We start from the raw sequence: 19,464 nt of genomic DNA, 5'->3' as shown, positions 1-19,464 counted from the left end.
TTTAGATACTTGTCAATTTTCACAAACGTTACAAATGTACAACGCTTGAGGGGTAACCGAGGTAATAATCACTCGTGAAATCTGGTGTACACTTTTCCGCAAATCTTGTGAAATCTCTTGAAATTTTTTTTGTAATCATCCGAAATCTTTTTGAAATTCCTGAAATCTGTTGAATCTTTGTAATCCTGTAACACCACTGTAAAAACTTAAACAGAAAGCACAGTTTTCTTTTTTTGGATGCAAGAAAAGGTATTAAGATAATTATATTGAAGAAAGTTATCAAGTATGTATTTAATTATAATACAAAAAATTACTGTCAACAAATATTCAAAAACGGAGACGCTGGAGCCATTCTCGCGAGATATGGGGCACGCAGTATACCCAAAAAACAAAAATCACTTAATCTACGTATTAATGGCTACAGAAATGAATAGGGGATTTTCGACAAGTGAATTTAAACCTTACATGTCAAGAAATAAGTGCCCTTTTCTCGTAGAAAATTGAACACTTTCGTTCAAATACTTGCCAATTACACAAACATCAATATTTTAAAAATACATAGATTAAGTGATTGAGACAAAAATAAAATTTCCAGATTCAAATTATCACCAGTTGTACTGCGTGCCGCAGAATTCAACACGACTCGCGAGAATGGCTCCAGTGTCACCATTTTTTAATATTCGTTGATAATAATTTTTCGTATTATACTCCGATATATGCCTGTTAACTTAAATGTTATATTATCTTATTACCTATTCTTACATCCAAATAAAAATTGTCAAAAAAGCGCTTTTCTTTTGTTTTTCCAATCTTGTCAACCCTTAAGCTACTCGAAAGTCATTCAACCTTTGCAATCGTCCCACAAAGTGCAGGAGAAATTCATTACGTGTTACATAGTATGTAATAATCATTTTTCCATCTCGCAATACTTGGAGTATACAATAATGATCAAAATTCCATATCGATGGTTGCACCAGGCGCAAGACACACAGGATGAAAAATATGGAATACATCTGACAACCATGATCACGTAATCGTTGTGTCTCGGCCGCGTGTAACACGGAGGATAGGATGGATGGATGTGTGTAATCCTTTCCGACTCGGCAGACGCGATTTTGATAAAAATCACACCCCCGCGAGGGGTTCGGATCCCCCACGTGTTGTATAAATTTATACCCCCCCCCCCCCCCCCCCCCCGCCCTTACGTCCCCGCGTCACCATTCTTGCACGAGTCGAAACGCTAGAGGTTGGCTGCCAGGTTGGGCGATGGGGATGACGGGTTGGGGGGGAGTTTGCGAACAGCTTTTTTTTCTTTCCATTTTCGGGCGTCGCTGTCTGGGTCGCCTTTAAAGAGGACGGTCCCAGACGGACCGCGACAACACCGACGTAGAATCCGCTCGAGCACGTGCGACGACGACCTTCTCGTTACTACACGGAGACCTATATCTATACATCTACGGGGTATACGCACACACGCGTAAACACGCTACCTCGTTGTACGTACAGAAATTTCGCACAGGTTTTGAATTTAAACTTCATCCCCTGGATCCTGTTATTTAAAAAAAAAAAAATAAATAATTTCATTAGTTTTCCAGTCTCTTGAAACATTAATATATATATATATTATTATCGTTACATTGTAATATTTCCAGAATATTTATATACGTATATCGCATTTATTTTTTTATTTATGCATAATTCAATTATAATATGCAGTTGCACGCAGTGAGAGAGAAATATCGAAGAAACGCGTGTATACGTATAGATTATGCAACGCCTGCAGCTCGTCCCTCGCGATCGCATTGTGACCTTGGCATTGAAGCGCGAAATTCGACCGATTTAACCATCGTCTCTATACGTATACCTACGCACACAGAACGGCAGTCACCCTCTGACTCTCCCTCCCTCCCTGCCTCTCACTCTCTCTCTCTCTCTCTCTCTCTCTCTCCGCGTATGCGAGAGGGATAATTTCTGTACGGACTCGAGCCTGGGGTTGGAGTCGGAGTTGGGGTGGCTCGACGTCGCTCCTTCGCTTCTGTGTGCGTCAGTTACACTCGGCACGTGGCGCTTTATCGCCGGGCTGTACATATGTATTACGTATATAGGTATAAAGGACCGACGACGACGCGACGCGCCGGGAGGAGAAGAGGACTCGCCGAGGGTTAGCCTTGTATATAATAACTACATACGTATGGCCGATTCCGCCGAATCTAAATGTCGGTTCATGCCTATGCAAAACTTTTAATCATATGCACGAATTTCGATCTTACCGCATCAGTTTTCGTTGTGTACGATGTAACAACGGGCAGCGGTGTGCTGACAATGACGCAGCAAAATCACAAAACTTTCTAGTCCGACGTACGTTGACTTGAAATTTTTTCTATGGATATGTTGTACAACTATGGGTATGGGTACACTTCCTGTCGTACAAAACAAAAACTTGACATTACCAGTTTTTTTTTTGTTTGTGTGTGTGTGTGTGTTCAAAAAGAAATCTTGTGCTTCCGAACATTGGATATATTTCGGGATAGCAACAATGATAAGAGAAGAAATATTTTATTCAGCGGAAATGTGTTTTTCCTGCGTCATGTCTGACAATGACTAGCTTCGTACAGGTTGTTTTTTATTTATTTATTTTTTTTTTCCTTTCTTCCACTTCGTTTCGATTTTTTGCTGTTACCGTGAAAAAAAAAGTTAGAAAAACAAAAAAGAATAAAAAATTAACTTCGCTCACAAATTTCTTCTACATTACATATCTACAGGAATGCCATTATGAAAATACAATTGTCCGATGTAACCATTGTTATATCCTACAGCGTGTGACATTATGTTTCGACGCGTTTGTTAACATGATAGTTGCTTTCGAAAAAATTGCACTTTTACTTTAGCCGTTGTGTAAATGGCATCTAGCTATACGTGGAATAGAAAAAGAGCATACGGAGAGAGAGAGTCTACCCTTTACAATACGTAGATACGTGTATACCTATACGATGCAGCGCAATTTATTGTTACATACGCTTATGTCGTAATAAACAGGTTGTATACAATTTCAAAAGAACATGTGCACTACAGACGCAAAGGTATACGGATACTATACCTACGCGACTAATATCACCTATTTAAACTTCTCACGATCCAACTACAAAATATATTGACTGCATAATAATTTCATTATCGTTCATCTAATTTTCAATAATGCTTACCTATCTATCTGTCTCTTTCAGATTCAGCACGTTTATCCACCCCCAACCGAGATTCCGTTATTATATTATTATCATCGTTATTATTCCTTTTTTTCATCATAACAATACGCAGTTTTTCGCGGTCGTCGACGCTAATCCTCGTAGTAGAATATATTATATGTATGTGTACTGTAAGGTTATAACATGGTAACACAGTCGTTGCCGGCGGATTGCTCGTGCTGTATATAGCTTTGTTTTCCGTTAATGAATCAGCCTTGACGCTCTCCGATAAGATCGGCCGATAACAAGCGAGCATTCAATCCCTCCCGCCTCCCTCTCTGTCCTCCCGGTTTTAAAGTCTAGACGGTTACGTAATCTCTAAAGAAGGCGTTGATTAGACCTTCGCTTACGTAGTTACAGTATGAGTATATAACGTAGTTATATCTATACTTATCGTACATAGGTATATGCACGCACAATGGGCGGTTGGGTAATGGGTACATAATATCTATATACATATATACAGATACATGTACAAGGTAACGGCTTGCCTAATTAACCGAGCGGGATTCCCATCCCGTATATTATACATAGATGTATAACGCGTGTAACGTTTTTACGTACATAAACGAAAAATATTCACATATGCATGTATACATGTACGTATAGCACTTCCGTATAGATTGTACGACGTGCGTAATATGGGTCCATGTTCCCCCTGCAGTCACCGGTGACATACACATCCACAAATGCATGTGTATTTAGGTTAAGTGCACGACGCGAATGTACGCATACATGTAACAACGCGTACCTATGCAAATATATGTATGTATGCGTATAAGTAGGAAAAAAACTCGCACGTGGCGCAACATTCGGTACATCGACTTTAGGCTGGTTTTTTTCACATCACCTACGCTCACATATTTTTATTTCTTTTCGTTTCGTTTCGTTGCTCACTCGTGCGAAGTTTCTTATCGATATTCTTTATCATTTTCGCATCTATACCGTGTATGAACATTGAAGCGTGTAAAAAACTTCCGTTACATGAATAACACTTTTTCAGCGTGTTTGATGGGTAATTCGATATCGTACTTCTTCCCATCGAATTAAAGTTTTCTTCGCCCTTCTTATTCCGATGCGTTGGTCAACGCGTGTCAATCCGAATAATGCTGAATCGTATGTATAGTATGAGAAATCGTGTCACAAATTTCAAGGAGAAAAAACAGGTTTCAATTGTTTAGCTATACTATATGTACATGTATACATTGCACATATAGTACAGGAATATTTCATTGTCAGAATCTAGTTACTTTGATCTTTGTTTTTCTTATTTTTTTCTCAAAAACCTTACACCATCAATTTTATTTTAATCGCGGTTATGTTTCGACATCGTTGCCTTGCCGCTGCTGCTGTTGCTGGTGCACTATTGCAGCACGATATGAGCAAGCGGAGTGCCGGACATGACGCAGTTGACTCGTCTGGCCGAGTTCCGCCCGATATTTATCCCCGAGTGCATTTTCAATTGCGCCTTGGTTTTTCCAACTCTTCGCAGAACCCATGAATCGGGCAGAGTCCGCAGCTCCTCGTTGATCAAACTCTGATCATTGCGACCCGCGTCAGGAAATATGGCAATAATAATGTTATTTATTTTCACGCACTCCGTCGGCTTGACGCTAAACTGGTTAAGCATGATGTTTGGTATATAAGTGATCGATCGATCGATCGATCGATAAATCTATACATATACATCGGGAGAAAATACTGTCTGCAGTGTTATATGTTTTTTTCCTTCTTTGCTGATACTCGATTGCTTCGAATAAATACAATGTAATGTATAACTCGCATAATATCTGATCGTCATTGAAAAAGCGTTGAAACAGAGCTTTGAATCATACCTAGTGTCACTGAAATTTCTGAGAAGCTGAGTCACTGATCTAGTTTCATTCAACTACGTACGTAAGAAGAGTTCCCGTGATGGAGGAGAAAATTTTAAAACGCTGAAAAAATTCTACTGCGAACACTTCGTTGTTTCAATTACGTCGTGGACATCAGTTTATTATTTTTATATTTTTCAACCGAAATATCCCTATCGCTTAGCCGATTATAACGAGCAATAGCCGATTTTATTCGTAAATGAATTCTCCCGCACAGATCGTCTAATTGTAAGTCAAATCTTAGGAAATTCATTTACGAATAAAATCAGCGATTTTTCAATAGAACCAAACGAATTGTACGGATATTTCGATGAAATAAATAGTGAAATAATTTCATGTGATTTCTCTGACGTTGTTGATAACAAGGTGTTTCCAATCGAAAATCAGAAGTTCTCGTCCGGATCACAGTGAGACTTTCTGAAATCAACTTGATCAGTTTCAGTTGCCCTGTTTAGCATTCGTTTTTTCACGTTTTTGATTCAACGCATTTTCGACAAGAGTGTACACGTCCCGCAGCACATCTTAAGGAGTTATCCCCAGATTTCTTTTATTTAATTTTCGTAATGTACATATATTCAAGTACCTGTATACACAGCAAATTTCATATCGGTCCGACAAATATTTTCGAAGTTATGCGCACATTTGCAAAGACGCCACCCCAGCGTTTCAAAGTGATTTTGAAACTTTAAACACGTTTTTCTCAAAACTGTGTTTTCAAAGTCGGTGAGCAAGATTTATCGAAAACTCCTGAACCGATCGGTTTCAAATTTTTACCCAAGCTTTATCAATATATTTTTCAGTCCTCGATCGAAGATTTTTCCTCGCCAATAAATATTTGCCATTGTTTATCCAAATTAAAGCGAAAATGCTTATAGAAAATCGAATTTTTTTTTTAAAAGCCGCCGTTTACTTAAAAATCAATATTCTACTTGTTCCATCCATAAAATACCAGACAACTCCTTATATTAACTAATTTTCTTTTTGTTCTTGCATTTCGGATGAACCAGTCCAGAGATATCTCGCGTCATTATTTTTACAAATAAAAAACATCAGAACGAAATTCAGCGTTACCGTATCATGTGCATAAATTTTTACATTAATAAGTTGAAACGTCTCTTCGTGAAAAATCGCTTTCTTCGGCCCCCCCGACTGAGGTATAACCTCTTAACAAGGAGTAGGAGAAAATATCGACTTGAAACCCGACGAACTCCTGAACATTCTACAACGAGACTGATTGCGAATGAGTACAAGCAAGCATCGCCGGCAGCGTCACAGAGAATATAGAGGGTCTCCCCTGCGTGCACGTGTGTTTTCCTACTTGTTATGTCGATGAGTCAACATTGGCGGCGCGTCTCCTAGACGGCGGCCAGACGTGCCGTATATGTATGTATGAATGCACGTATGTACCGCGTAAACCGCGTTTCGGCCCTGCCTGCCTGCCTGCGGCGTCTGAGGTCACTAGACTGGCTCTCCGATTATGCTTATTAGACAATTTTTAATTGCGGGCGACGAGAGCCAACGCAGCCTCAGGTGCATGACCCGCCGCCTGCTGTTTCGATTTCCTCGCCGAATCGTTGTTATTTCGATTCGCAGCTTTCGCAACGAAGCTCGATACCGTATCGTGATATTTTGAATATAAAAATTTATTTATTTGCTAAACATTCACTTTTCTCTTCTACGATGTTTCTCGTTCCAACTTGTACGCCCGTAATCGTGGATCGGTCGAAAATCGTTGATCGCACTTATAATGTGGTGCAATAATAACACCTGCATGAAATTTGACAAACGTTAAGACCAAGCTAAGGAGGTAGATATGTGGAAATTCGAGGAATTAAACCTACCTGTTTGGTATATACCTGTACTTAATAGAATTGTTATCATATGTCACGTTATCCAAATGTCTGGGAGAATTTGTATTTTCAGCACAATATCATACTTTCTTTGTAGCGCATGCGGATTAAACTATAGCAGACGACGTACCATTACGTCGGCATCACCGATATATACCGGGACAATCTCTTGAAACTTGAAAAGCAACTGCGCATGCGCGAGGTTTATCATATATTCGTGCAGGCTGGCCATCCCGAGTTTCAGCTGTCGAACTGTTTCTGGCGGCGACGTAGTTGATACGAATTTTTGAGGTTAGAATCTCAAATAATTGAGTTTAACAGTGATTCGGAAAGGTTTGGGAAGTATTTCTTATTGGGTCGGAAAGTCGATCCTTCAAAGAACGGTCGGAATATAATGCTTATTCTCTTTGAAAATTCAAACGTACACATTTTGCGTAGGTTGGCTCGCCTGCATCGCAGACAAGAATATCGCTGCGGGAAGATTTCGCCAACCAATGAGATTTAATTATTTGGCGCATGCGCGGTTGATTTTCAAGTTTCAAGAGATTCTCCCGGTATATATCAGTGATACCGACGTAATGGTACGTCGTCTGCTATAGTTTAATGCGCATGCGCTAAAATCGGCGAGTAGTCGTTTGCCAGGACGACCAACCGTTATAAATTTAGACATTTTGCTGCGATGTGTGTAAGCTCAAAAATTTTGAAATCTGTCCGTGTAAACTATGAAAATTTTTGAGGCTAAGTTTATGACGGTTGGACGTCCTAACAAACAATGACTTTTCAATTGTAGCGCATGCGCATTAAGCTATAGCAGACGACGAACCATTTCGTTGTTAAGAATTCACCCTGAAACTTGTCAATAATCATCGCAGCTAATAATATACATATTGTATACAGTATATCTATGCTTACAAAAAATATATACGAAATTAAGAAAAAAGGATCGACGTGTTATTTTATTCTATCTTTTTTTCAATCCAAGTTTATCACTCGCATTCATACCTATATTTGAATTCTCTCATTATTATCTTATATTCATCTCCTTTCTTATAACGCGATTATACACTTGCGATGTAAACACGCACACACACACACACGCACACGCTTGCGCATGCATGCAAATTTCACTGTATAATAATAAGCTGTTTATAAATTTTTGTCTCCGTTTGAAAAATTCTTACCCGGCCTTGAAGTTGTAACACATGTAACCTGCCATTACATTTATCTCTTTAAATTTGCTCATCGTTGTTTCTTCCTTCGAGCGGGAATGACAGTCATGAAAGACGCTATTACGTATATTACATGCATCATATAAACACTATCTATTAATCTGTAGTATTCGTATACATGTCGTCGACATTCTAATTTAATACCTACATATATATATGTGTGCGTGTGGGTTGATGTATAGAGGTATTTAATATTTTATTTAATGTTATTATCATGTTTAATATTTAATATAAATACGTGTAGTACGTATATACCCATGCAACAGATTGATCGATAGTGTTTATATACTGTAGGTAGATACGTGCGCCTCTGTGTGTATAAATCCCTTAGTCGATCGATCGGCGGTGAATTGTTGCTCGAACTCGACTCGGCGTCCTTCCATCATCCACCTGCAGAACGTCGTAGTCGGTGCCACCTGACGGTTGCATCGGAGGATGCAGCGCGGTGACGACGAGTACCGGAGAAGAGATGCAACATGGCAACAACAGCACACAGGAGTGTTATACGTACGCAATAACCCGCGAATGTATATTCGCGTGTAGTTTCGCGTGTACGTATACAAGGCATGCACTCCGCAGAGACCTACACACGCGTAGGAGGCGATCGCATAAATTGGACCGACCGACGCAAAGTCCGCAAGGCGCGCCTCCGCAACCAAGAGCAACCAACGCGAGGAGAGGAGGTCGGTCACCCCGCGATTCGCACACAACGCAACACAACGCAACACAACACGAGACACACGACTCTCGCGGGCTGTACGTACTCTCTTTTTCGAAAAGAAGGTGAAGAAGGAGAAGAAGGAGAAGAAGGCGAAGGAGAAAGAAAGACGCGAGGTGTAATGGGGGGGGGGGGGGGGCTGAGTACGGCGGCATGAGGTGAAAAGAAATACGGTTGGCGGGAAAGGGGCGGGGGGGGGGGGGGGGGAGCGTAAAAAGGAGAAAACACGACCGTCGGCTGACCGGTGTCTGTCTGTAACCCACCGACCCCCGTCCTCACGACTTTGCTTGCTTTGCGCTCTCCGGTACTTTAGCCGCTGCACATCGCACCGAGGTGCAAAGTTGGGGAGAGAGTCAGAGAGAGAGAGAGAGAGACAGAGGAAAAGAAAGAGGGAGAGGGAGAGAGATAGAATTTATTTTCCAGGGTATGATATAACACCTGTAACCATGAAAATTGTAAATATTGACGATGAAGAACATGCATTATACAATTGTTAATCGGAGCGTATAATTTAGCCAGTATCATCAATGTCGCCCCATTGATAAGAAAAATTGTTGAAAAAAAGCGAAGATTTTAACACGGTGCAAATTGGTTTAGCTTTTCTTTTTTTCTCTTCTCAAGTTGTCTAAAACTCAACGTCTCGTCCGTATGTTCGCTTAATATACCCGAAAGCTACCGAATCGAATTTGATTCCTTACTTTTCTATGGTAGTTACAAAGTCTGGCCAGATTCTCAGCTATATTTCGTTACAACTAGATCAACAGTTTCGGAGATGTAACGATATTCGTAAGCCAAAGCGGAAGGGGATCAGATGCGTATAGTTAGGTTCAAGAATTTTTCAAGGTCTCTGTGAGCTCTACAAAAAAAGTCCACGAGAGCATATGACTATGTCTAATAGTTTTTAAACAAGAAGAATTTGAAAATATTCTAGTTACCATGCTGCATACAGGGTGCTTGTGTTAACTCTGGGCATACTTCTAGGGTCTTTGGAGGCTGCCTAGGCAAGCATTTTGAGGCGAGACATCCATGGTCGGAAACTCATTCCGATGGCTGTGGAGGGCTTTGAAGGATCTGGTACCGTGCGCTTGTTCATAGTGTAATGAATCAGATATAATCACTTTCGACCCGACGTTTTATTCAGCTGTAGACAGTGGTAGTGGTAGAAAGTTCTCCTGTGAAGTCCAGAACGATAAGCTTTTAAAAAAACGATAAACAATGAGAAAAATGACAAAACAATTTTTTCTCGTTCGGAATATGTAGATTTTCACGTCTTGAAACGGATCTTTGACAGCCGGTGTTTAAGGTGTCCATCACTTTGAGGAAGGCACTCCATGGAACGTCTGGTTGTTTTCCATAACTTTTTCAAATTCTGTTTCTAAGCATTGGAAATTGTTTTGTTATTTTTTTATTGCCAAGTTTATCGTTTTCTTGACTTCTCACGAGAACTTTGTACTGTTGTCTACGGCTGAATAAAACGTCTGTTCGAAAGTGATCACATCTGATTAATTAGACTACGAAGAAGCGCGCGGTACCAAATCCTTCAAAGCCCTCAACAGCCGTCAGGATGATTATTCGACCATGGATGACTTACCTCAAAATCCTTGCCTAGCCAACCCCAAAACACCCTAGAAGTACGTCCACAGTTAACATAAACGTATAATATTTATTATAGGCAGGTATAGTGCATCCTGTTACATATACGGAATTTTTGTACGTTCGTCGAATCGTCATCTCGCTATAAAGCTTCGGGTAAAGAAATTCTACAAAATCCAGCGTCATTTTACACTCCTTTCTATCCTCCATTTCAGGATCGAAATGTTACCATCAAATATCGTCCCCTGACTTGATCCATTTATTTTCCGACATTTCAGTCTGATGGGAAGTTTAATTCTTGGCAACTACTTGGTTTGCCCGTTATATATCTCAGCCCCTGCGAAACCTACCCTGATATCTAATTTTCATAACCTAACCTAACCTAACGCGACTAATCTATCCACGTTGTAAAGGAACCGGTAACGTGTTGCAAGTGTTGTTTTACGGAGGCGGAGAAAAAATTTTCCACAGCGGTGACCACCTTGCGATACAGTATATGACATAGCTATCTATATACATACATACATACATACATACATACATACATACGTATATCATGCACGTGTTTAACTCATTCGGAAAGAAACGCGCGCGTTGAGTCAACAACAGCGGGCTCTACGTATGCATTGTTTTCACATTCATTCACCCCCCCCCCCTTCTGCGCGAATAAAAACCACCGCGTGTCGCGTTCATGATCATCGTATAATACACCGTTTCGAGTATTTTATACCTACACTGCACTGCAGTTGCGGGCAGCGAACGAGACGGTGATTTCTTTTGTCAAATTGCCAAAAGACTGCAGGTCCGTTCATATACAGACGATACGTTAAATGTAGGTGGTAGGTAAGTAGGTATACGTATATAATATATGTATATGAGTTCGATCGAGGCTTTGGTGCGCAGATTTGATTCGCAGCTTTCCGAATTGTCATTCTCTCTGCATTTATCTATATCGTATATTATACACGGGTGTATACACTTTATACCGGGACAATCTCTTGAAACTATACATACAATGCGCATGCGCCAAATAATTCAATCTCATTGGTCGGTGAAATCGCTCTGCGGCGATGTTTTCGTCTGTTGAGCAGAGCACCAACGTACACGAAATGAAACTAAAGCTGTAAATCTCTCGCGCGTAAAGCCGTGGATTGAGGTTATGCTGTTGTTTATTTTTACGTAACGTGAATTGTTTAAGAAGAATAGTATCGTTCAGCAATACCGTGGTCGATATCGGAAGATATTCAACCGACGCTATAAAGAATTTAACGGAAAAGCAAATATCAAATGATACAGAAATTGGGTGTTATTTATTGAAAGAAGAAATCCGAAATTCAATGTGAAATGTCATTAACAAGTGTGAGTCTGGACAAACAGAGGTAGGTAAGTAAAAACAAAGTTTATTGTGAACAGATTCCTTATTTACATAAAATTAAAAATGCGTCTCATTAACGATTTATGTTTTGTGCATTTTATTGGAAATTAGTTGTATCAAAAAATACCAAATGATCCTGTCTGATAATATTTTCAGGTACGAAATAATTCATTGTCAAAGCGGGACTAAATTTGTCAGACATGGAAGCATGTAGGTAAATTTCTAATTACGTGATCTTTGACTATTACAATATTTTAACATGGATTCAATGATAAAATTAGTTTTTTTTTCATCAGGCTCAAAGTTTAAACTTTGATTAACACGAGGAAAATTATGCCTTACCTGATGGTCAAAAAGTTTAGGTGGCAAGGATCCTGGTTTCTCGAGCGGTGCAATCATTATAACCATCGAACCTGGTTGTTCCCTCAGACATTAGGTGCCAGAGTGAATTTCATAAGGCCATCGCCACCTTCTTAACATCAGTTGAGGCAAAATTGAAGAGCGGGATATACTACAGATCATAATGACTGAATATCCCATCGTTTTACTTTGATCGAGCCAATAGCGATAAATTTGTTACTTAACCGTTGCTGCCAATTCATTCTACCGAGGAATCATTCTGTGCACCATTGAGTTCCTGATTTCTACGCTTCCGATTAGATTTTCTTTGTTTCGAACCGCACTAACATGAAATACAGAAATCATTTTAATAAATCTAATATTACTTGAATTTTCAATTTGAGTATTAGGTTCCCTTCATTTATTTAATTGAACATCATTGAAAATTTGCGAAATGAACTCTGATAATCATTAGAAAATTTTTAATAGTAGTAGCAATAATTTATTGATCGGAAAAAATACATTGACTATCGACTATTTGTGAATTTTGTTGAACTATTTTCGAGAAAAAAAAAGATTCACCATTCTGTTACAGATAGTGAGATATTTAAATTTCTTGAACGCTCGGTTTAATGTCTAATTTTCAAAAGTGATAAAATTCAATATTACCACCTCAAATCACAAGAGAGTGAGAAAGTTCCTTAGTTGCTTGAAAGTGGCGATGATCTTTGTACGTGTGATAAATTGAATAGGCAGATAACAGTAAATATTAGAGATGTAATTATTTTGGCCGTATCACCTGTTGATGGAAAAAAATTTCATCGTTATTTCTAATGTACGAAATAATAAAAGTGATCAAATAAAATGTTCCCACCTACCTGCTGCGCTTCTTCCAAGCATCCAACATTTAAACAGATTTCTCATTTCACTCGAATAAAGCCAATTTTCAAAGAGCATTAGCATCAACTTTCCGAGTCACTACCTCGAATGTTTGAGATTCTAATCTCAAAAATTCGTATGAACTACATCGCCGCCAGAAACAGAGTTTGACAGCTGAAACTCGGAGTGGCCAGCCTGTCCGAGCAGCCGATAAAACTCGCGCACGCGCATTGTATGTATAGTTTCAAGAGATTGTCCCGGTATAGCTTTTATAATTAAACCTTGTCCACCGTATAAACTGTAACGTAATTTCTGTTTACACCTGTTTTTATTCTTCCTTGTGTTATTATTGTCGTTGAGATTAAATTATACAATCATGCCGCCACTGGAAGCACGCAATTATACTCGTACCTACCTTATCATAATAACGCTGAACAGTAGACGTTAAAAAATTTAATCTCTACATTGCAGGAATTATTTGCCTCCGTGCGTAGTCAATTATATTGTATAAACGAAGATGAAACCAAGGAATAGAACAACATAAACTGAAATAAAATTGAAAATCGTGTTGGACAAGGTTTTTCTTACAGAAAAAAGGGGGGGGGGGGGGGGCGGGGTTACAGGCACAAAAGGAACATTAAAGAAGACTATTTTCCTGCTAACCTTTTATTATTATTATTGTTGTTTTCGCTGTTGCTGTTGTTATACCGTTTACTGCGCAATATAAATGAACAGGCATATTGTCAGTGCAGAGACGGAGCCTGCAGAGAGAGTTTACGGAAAATTAATTGTAAGCCATGAATAACATCGAATATCCTCAAATGTGTCACGCGTCGTTCTCCTTCATTCTGGCCGTGAAGGTCCTTGCTGTAAAACGGAAACGTCAAAAAAAAAAAAAAGAAAGCAATGAATAACTAAATATACCAATGATTTGTGAACCGCAGGACATGACATAAAATTTTTAAAATACCGGTACTAATCATATCTGCAACAAGCTCGAATTTTTGTTTTTTATGTAACTCGACACCCCCACTCTCTGTCCCTGCACCGTTCCACCGGCAAGTATCACAAAGTTTCGGAAACAATCGACACAGGAAATTGACACGGAAACGACCGACCACGACGAGACGACGAGACAGCGACAGTCATAACAAATTTATTATTTGCATTCCGAGTTATACCGAGTGAACGAAACGGAATGCTTATTCTTATTAATATTATCATTATTCCTACTAAGCCTGTGTAGAGTAATTTTATGACATAAATTAATTTTTCGCTGAGTTTGTATTTTCGTTTTGTTTTGTGAGTAGGTATCATATATCCGCCTGCGGGTTACGGAAAAAAAAAGTCGCAAAGAAATTTATTTCGACTTACTTTTTATACAGCGCATTCATGTAGCCTTCGATTTGGAGCCGTTTGTATAATCATATGCCATATAATGAATTATACGTTCAATGTGTACGTAGATGTAATAAACAGGGTCACGGTGGTCATTGACACACGACGACGATCATAAGTTTTGCCTCTGACAAACGCCACGTGTAATTAATGTCCCGGTTTCGTCGCAGGATGGTATAACTGTTTGTTATATAGGTATACGTATATTCAACCGCGTCTACATAACCAACTTGTATCCGCCGATTGGCTCAAGTCGAGCGGAAGGATCGTTCGTGTCTCCTTCTTCCTCCTTCCTGCAAGCTCCCTTACCCTGCTGTACATCCTATATTGCAATATACCTTGTAGAGAAAGATTAGGTTGAATCGGGCCAAGGTTAAGGTCAGATATTAGCCGGTATTTCCGATGCTGCACGATTATCATTCTGCACTTGCAATATCATTCGCACTGTCATCAGACGGACATCCGATGCCCCGAAATTCAGATGAAAATATGATATCCGTAAATTGTATCTTGTATCGTGCGTATAAAAAATGTATCTAATTTTTGATTTTATCATTATCTTCATCATCTTAAAAAATAATATTTACTGTGATGAAAAAAAGAAATTAAACTAAAATTAAAAAGAACGGAATCATCTAGAATGTCACGTGATTCGATAAAACCAAGGTTAAGCGATCGCTTGTGCTCGAAAGTTCAACGATTGTCGTCGTTGCAAATCAATCCGCTCGTATAATGCGACAATAAATTATCATACCCATAGTATTGTTGTTCTTCTATTTTCTTTTTTTTTTTGATTTGATTTTTCTTATCCTCTTTTTCGTAACTTTTCTTATCGAGGCCGGTCGATTATCGGCCGCACGACGTGAATTTCGTTATACTTTATATTCACGCGCGTTGCTCACTTCGCGTTCATCGCTGCGTTCGTTTGTATGCGCGTGACTTGTAATAAATTCTCAATTTCTCCACCGCGATGTTCGCGAGGTACGTCCTTCGATCAAATCGTACAAAACACTGTACAACACGTTGTCTCTCTGACACAAAGAGTCGCAATTAAACCGCGAGCCGAGGCGAATAAAGAAAGAAACTCTCTTATCATATTTCTTACATCTCGTTCTACTCCGTTGATTTTATACATTATACCCACTATATATACACATACGAGAGAGATTTTAAATCGCGCGCCAATCTCCTGCATTTTCCTCTGCACGTGAAGAAGAGACACAAGCGGTACGAGGTACTTCAAACTTGTACCTGTAACGTAGCACGGTGGCCGGATCTCCTCGTAATCTTCGCGTCACTGACCGCTTAAACGGGACCGGCAAGTGCTTACAAAGTCAGTCAGTCAGTCCCTGAAGGGCAGTGCAAAGCAGCAGCAGCAGCAGCAGCGTAGGTACAAAGACGGCTTATTGAAGGCCGCCGGCCGCCGGCGATGCCCGTTCCTGTTTCTATCTCTCCATGGCTTTCTTGGTCGCTTTTTTTCGCTCAACCGCGAGTCGCACGTACGCCACGCTCGTACTCTCCAGTCGCGATAAATATGGGCACGTAATGCGTGCATGCTTACTTATTTACTTACTTACTTACTTACTTACTTACTTACCTACGGTAGGTATTATACGTGTGCAAGCTGTACGAAACACGAGCCTGTTTCGCATATGCATAATTTACCGATACATTTGAGGAGTACGTAACGCGTGTAAACGCGATTACGAATTATAACTATTACACGCAACGATGTGCTGATGGATACGCGCGAATACGCGGTAATTCGGGATGCAGGTACGCAAATGTAACACGTGTCGTGGCGACTCTACGCGCGTTCTGTGATCCGTGCATTGGCCAAATCGATGCAGGGCGAAGAAGGAAGCGCGGTCCCCCTTCTAGCAGCTGCACGTTATCGATGACTGCAGTATGTATGATATTATTATACATGTTATATTGAAATTTCGCCGCACGTTGCGCGTATCGCGATAGCGTCTATCCGTACTATCTTTCTGCAGACTGTACGTGTAATGCGCTGTACGCACGTTCGCGTATAATTGTAAATAATGAATAATCGTAAAGAACAGCAGTTGCAGAAGAGAAGAAAACCGGAAGAGAATTTGATATGGTGTTACGGTAACTACACTGTTGAAAATTTTCCGTAAATTTACCACACGTTTGTAATACACAAAAGTATGGCAACAAAAAATCTGGCGTTTCAAAGAAGATTGCTAAGCATTCTTATTAAGTTTCCAATCGAATTCCTTAATTATTCTTGACTTGGTTGGAAAAACGCAAAAGCGTATTTTTAATTTACTAAATTATGTAGTAAATGTATTATATTTGTAAATTCACTATACAGGTGTACGGTATTTGGAATTTACTGAACATGCTACTGAATTTATACATACTACTGAAATTCTGGACTTTTCTTGTGAATCTACTGAAGTTGTGCAGGATACAAATTTTATACAATATCCTTGACAGTAGGTATCAGATTTCAGTGCAGCTCAAAGAATTAGCATGTAAATTTTGAAATTAACAATCAAATCTTCAATTTCAAACAATTACACCGTAATTACATCAATCACAACCCGTTTTTCATCTACATTTTGTCATTTTACAGCTTAGCATACATTTACCATAACGGTACTAAACTTGTAAAGTAAATATGATAAAACAGCAATTAAAAATTCGAGTATTGAATTTGCCAATTACCAATCGAATAATGACATTCAAGTTTACAACATTCATCGCACTAATTTTACTAAATAGTATGGTAAATTTCACAATTCTGGTTTTGAAATTACTCACCATACGTATAATAAATTCGTAATACCTAATACCTAAACAATGCTCCCTGTACATTTGTAGTAAATTTACAACATAAATTTTCAACAACGTGTACACACATGTATGTGAATGCAAACAAGAAAAAAAAAATAGTACGAAGGAACCTTACGGAGGAGTAGAGAGAGTAAAAGAAAAAATTTTATCATCAAGTACCTATGGACAACGAATCGCGCCTTATCACGTTCTTCCAGCGTCTCTGTCGGCTCGGTATTCTCAAAGATTCCAGCTAGCCGCCGCGCGCAGGCTGGTTTTCCACCGCGGCGGGGAACATCGTCGACGACGATGACGACGATGACGAGACGCGGGGCCGGCGCTCGCTCTCGGCCCTGAGATATGATAGCCCGGTTATCAAGCTCTGCTCTCCCCCCCCACCCCCCCGCTCACCCTCTCTCTCTTCCGCGCCTCAGCGGTGCGCGTCTTTCTCCCTCTCTCACTCCTTCTCTCTGCCCCCGCCCACCGCCCGACAACGGATCTAACGCCCCCTCCATACTCCAGCCCCGGCAACCTCCTGTCTAGACGGCGCACACACATAGGCGCACACACACACACACACACACACACAAACACACACACACACAGGCTCGTCATGAGAAGTGGGGCGGGAGGTGGTGTGGCGGAGGGGCGGGGGCGGGGGGGGGGGGGGGGCCGATGACGCGGTGGCGTGACGGCGTGGTGTTGCGACGGGTCTTACGTACGTGTGTGCCCCGGGGCTACGCCTTTGTGTTGGTGCACGTGTCCCACGAAACTGAGAACGTGTTGGACCGTCTGTGCACTACGGTTTGGCGGCGGTTCACGGCGGCGGGACGCTCACCCGTGTGGTGTTACGGGGGGTTGGGGGGGCCGTCTGCCTTAGAGCTAGCGCCGTAAGTAGAGCGGCGACCGCCATTCACGTGTGATTTCTTTCCCTGTGTGCTCTACATGTATATATGTATATACATGACTATAGGCATGCATGTATACATATATGTAGCTATCCCGTACGTATATTTGTCTGCATTTATACATGTGTGCGCATGTGTGTATATAATATACTTATTTCACGCTACAGGATGATTCCCATGTCACACGGATAGTAATAATAATAATAATAATAATAACAACTTGTCAACGTGATGTATAATGTAATAATAATGATAGTAATAATATAATAAGTTTTTTATTTAGTCGAGAAATTTATAATATTATGTACATACCACGTATAATACCTATAATGGATTAAATTTTGTTTTTATGCAACTGATCGCGCTTTTTTCTCTTCGTTTGTTTTCCATAAGTTTTTATTCGGTACGGAATGTTACGACGATAATTTGCAGTTCATTTGATGCCAGAGACAGAATCTAGGTATAATGTACTTAGAAAATTGATGTGATGTATATAGTATATTAACATTGTATGTTGATTAATATATCTGTATATATGCATTTGTTTCTTATTTAAGTAATTTATTTGCACCTCGTTGATAATTATTATGTTGAGTCAACTGTCATGGTCATAAGAAACTCGGTCTTCCCTCGTCTGCATTGCGTATCACTCGCGATCAACCACCGCGCGCATTCCCCTAACCCCGCGTTTTTTTTCCTCTCGCTTTCTTCCTGTTCCGTCGGTGATTGATTACGCCAATATTATAAAGGGTACCGCAGAACGATGACTAAAAGGGTCGGATCGACGAACGATTGTCGTCGTTATTTCCCGACCAACATCTTGACCTGACCTATTTCTTTCTCTCATGTTATTCATCTCTCATCGACTCTCAGTATAAGTAGCTCAGTTCTTCGGTTCGCGATAATTTTCGTGGACAACGAAGGAAAGACAATCACAACGTAAGATAAAGGGGATAGGGAAAGGCTTTTCACTCTGAAGGATCGACCGTCTCGAGCAAGAGCGCGTCAAATTTCCCCGTAATGCTTTTCGTCCGTATTACGGATGCAGGTACAGACAGGCAAGCAGACAATCTACAAGATACGGTTAAAAAACAATCACACACCGAGAAACAACAAACTGGAAAAAATAGTACGGCGTCTACCAGTCTTAATATTATCCGAGGTAGGCAATTTTTCCCGTCTCGTCTCGATCCCGACGTTCGGTCGTATGTACGCTCCTGCGAGTTTGTACCTTCGGTTATACCCACCAGCCGT

At 40.2% G+C, this 19,464-nt stretch overlaps 1 protein-coding gene and 2 long non-coding RNA genes across 5 annotated transcripts in view; 2 read left to right on the top strand and 1 right to left on the bottom strand.

The window, feature by feature from the left end:
• The window catches only part of LOC124302387 (low-density lipoprotein receptor class A domain-containing protein 4-like), a 68,027-nt gene that overhangs the window by 28,532 nt on the left and 20,031 nt on the right, over nucleotides 1-19,464 (top strand). The window lies entirely within an intron of this gene.
• LOC124302399 (uncharacterized) lies at nucleotides 11,233-14,037 on the top strand. The gene is made up of 2 exons (XR_006907701.1): nucleotides 11,233-11,349; nucleotides 13,571-14,037. It is a non-coding gene; the product is annotated as an uncharacterized LOC124302399 (long non-coding RNA).
• Nucleotides 13,724-17,657, bottom strand: LOC124302396 (uncharacterized). The gene is made up of 3 exons (XR_006907698.1): nucleotides 17,483-17,657; nucleotides 14,474-14,819; nucleotides 13,724-13,966 (listed from the first exon to the last, which is right to left on the bottom strand). It is a non-coding gene; the product is annotated as an uncharacterized LOC124302396 (long non-coding RNA).

Source organism: Neodiprion virginianus, chromosome 4 (genome assembly GCF_021901495.1).
Source record: "Neodiprion virginianus isolate iyNeoVirg1 chromosome 4, iyNeoVirg1.1, whole genome shotgun sequence".
Classification (NCBI taxonomy): Eukaryota; Metazoa; Arthropoda; class Insecta; order Hymenoptera; family Diprionidae; genus Neodiprion; species Neodiprion virginianus.
Note: the sequence above shows the minus strand (reverse complement) of the source record. Positions and strands in the feature narration are given on the sequence as shown.